Below are 3,436 nucleotides of genomic sequence, written 5' to 3'. Positions count from 1 at the left end.
GAGAGCTTCGATCAAACAGCTGATGGGTGCCATTTCAATACCAAAAGTTGTCGCCGTTCCCGTGGAGGTTGTAGGGCGCGAAGAGAGCTTCGATCTTGTAATGACTGAGAAAATTCCAGACTTTAAATAATACAATTTATTTATTTAAGCCAAGGATTTTCCTAGAAATTATTATGTGACTGAAGGATTTATGGAATCAATATATGTATTCCTAAATTCTGTAGCAGATTTCATGTTAAGTTCATGTTTTCGATCAAGTAAATTCGATCGATAAATTCTCGTCGTACTTTAAGGCGGAATAATTTTCAGTACAAGTATAGTTTGAGAATCTTAATTTCAAGAATCTCCAAACACAGCATGATGTTAGCAGCGTAAAAAAAAACGCACTGACATTTTTAAAAAAAGAGAAAATCCTTAATTGCCAGACAGCTAGGTTAAAGTCAGAAGATAAATACCCATAGTAGAAGGGTATAATGTGAACTCGGGAGTTGACACCGTCAGAAACAACGTCATTTCTGAAAATTAACGCAGGATAGTTAAATTTAGAATTTGTTCAGTCTAGAATTAATTTCAAGACTGTAAACAGTTCAAGATATTACGCGAATAAGAATTTAATGTGATATCCAAAGCAGTCAAGGATTTAACATTTAACTGTAAATAAGCAGTAGAAAAAGGAACCGTCAGAAATGGAAACGAATTCCTGTCAGTTAAGTTACTCTCTTATAGTCAGTATAATTTTTATCAGTTTCAAAGGGAAACTTAAGAAAGTGGACAAGAGTACAATGGGGTAGGTGAGATTTTTTTCTCTCTCTTCCTCCACTTGGCCGGCCATGCATGAAAAAATAGAGCCAAACCTTTGGCTAGTGGAGTGTGCTAGAGGACTTTATGTTAAGGTGATGTGATGTTAGTGGTTGGAGGGGAATTAATGGCAAAGTTGCTTCTTCTTTTCTCCTTCCAAAACCGGCCAAGAAAGGGGGATTTGAACCAAAAATTTGGTTGAATGATAGAGTGGAATTGGTGTTAAAAAAATAATTTCCAAGTTGCCTATAAAAGGAACCAACATAGGATAAGCTTCATTTTTTTTTCTCCTAGCTTTTTCCCCACTCAAAAATCCGGCCACCCTACAACATTTCCTCTCAAATATTTTCCTCCACTTTTCCAATCTTGAGCCACTAGCAAACCATAGAAGAAGAAGAAAGAGATCAAAGGGTCTAGGAGGAGACTAGTCAAGCATTCCTCCAAGGGTAAGGAAACTCTAAACCCTCTCTTTTTATGTTTTAGTAAAGTTTGAAATGTAGAAATATTCCTCTTAAATTTCCTTATACTTTCTAGTTCCAAGCCATTAACAAATCTTAGAGGAGTTCAAAGGTTTTCAAGGGAGAGAGAGAGTTCTTCAAAGGTAAGTTCTCAAACTCTTTTCTATTTATTTCTAGCCAACCTTAAGCTTGGATTTATAGATGTAAATTTGTGGTTCTTGAGGAAGATGTGTTGTAATAAGGGTGTGTGAGTTTTATGTTAGTTTTGTGAGTTATGAGATTAGTTTAATGTGGTATGATTATGCTTGATTTAAGTTTGCTTATTTCCGGTTAGAGGAAAAATTTCCCGTCACTTTGAACGCGAAAATAAGAACCCTAGAGCGAGATTTTTCAATGTTTCAAAGCTTGAACTTATAGCCCTCGATGTTTTGAACATTTTCTATGACTATGACAAAACCCAATTTTAACTCTAAAAGCAAGTTTGAAGCCAGTTTGTAAAAACGGACGGACTGTCAAACACAGTTTCAGAAATAGAAAAAGGGGCGATTGCTACAGCAATCCTACAGCATTTTTAAAAGAAGATTTGTTGCAGCATCCTACAGCATTTTTAAAAGAAGATTTGTTGCAGCATCCTACAGCATTTTTAAAAGAAGATTTGTTGCAGCATCCTACAGTATTTTAAAAGAGATTGCTACAACAATCCTAAACCTTTTCTACAGCAATATTAGAAGATTGTTACAGCATCCTGTAACATTTTTAAAAGGATTGCTACAACCTTATTAAATGATTGCTACAACATTGCTATAGCAAAAGAAAAAAAAATAGCAGCCATTATTTTTAGCCAAACGAGGCCTTTAGAGGCTGAATTTTAACTTTATCCAAAAACGATAATTTTAGATCTCGACGAGTCGAAGAATTGTTGTGAAGAACGGATTTTCAAGAGCCAACTCTATGATGCAGTGAAATACAGATTTCAGAAACTGCACAGTTTTAACAAAACGAAACTAAAATAGTGACGTTTTTAACAAAAGGTTATCAAAGAATCCGAGATGTGGTTTCAGTAAAATAATATGGTTTTAGACCTCACTTTAATGAGGAACAGCCGTGAAGAAATATTTCAAGAAAAAGGGTTTCTACAATATAGTTTCACGGTGGTTTACAAGTCAACCGTAAAACGACTTGGGGAATAGTTTTCAAAAGTCGATATTCGAAAAGAGATTTTACAACGGAATTTTAGTGCTTGTAATTAAATGAGTGAGTTATCGTTTTATAAAAAATGAATGATAGTTCTTTTAAAAGCTTAATAGTTTTCGAGCAAAATATCTCGACGGGCACTTACAAGCCCAACACGATAGGTCCTTAGAATTTTGAGGATTTGATGTGAGTCCAACGCCCGCATTAATTTAAGAGACTCCGTTAGAGTTTAAATTTCAACGGCCTAAGAGCTAGAATGCCGTGAATAAGTTTCTAGGCCGAATTGGGCCTTAATAATATAATGAGTCCAATGAGGAAAAATTATGGAGAATAAGTTACTAGATTAGGTAAATGATTTTCAACCTAGACATAAGTATGTTAAGGGCAATTAAGGAAAATAAGATTTTGAGGATTTAATAAATTGATCCTTATAGTAAATTATCCTTCAGTAAAGGAAAGAAATACATGCCTTAAGTAAAGGGTTGGATTTCCTTCATAGGCTACTAAAATAAAATAGCAAATGATAGATAATCTCACACTCTCAATGGGTGTTGATTTTCAGAAGTAAGCAAGTAAGAGAATAGGCTGTTTGGCGAAAAGTGGATTCCAGCTCTGTAAATCAGGTAAGTAGGAATCTCGCCTACAGTATGAATAGATTTTAAAGAAAAAAAAGTTACACATGTTATATATGCATGTTTATGCTTTAAGTATTGTATGCGATGCTATGTCATGATGCATACACATAAGCAGCGCACATGAATTATATGTGTTCGAGTTAATTTAATGTTATGTATACTATGCTAGATCATACTACATACACTTAAGCAGTGCACATGAAGTATATGTGTTTGAGTACATTCCATGTTATAGTATGCTATGCTATGTCATATTGCATACACCTTAATAAGTCAAGAGGAACTTATAAGAATAATATCAGTTGAGCGCCGTACCAGCCTCCACAAGGGAGGTAACTCAAGCTCCACAAG

The sequence above is a fragment of the Morus notabilis genome, unplaced genomic scaffold (assembly GCF_000414095.1).
Source record: "Morus notabilis unplaced genomic scaffold, ASM41409v2 Scaffold137, whole genome shotgun sequence".
NCBI classification, from domain to species: Eukaryota; Viridiplantae; Streptophyta; class Magnoliopsida; order Rosales; family Moraceae; genus Morus; species Morus notabilis.
This window is presented reverse-complemented; position numbering follows the sequence as displayed.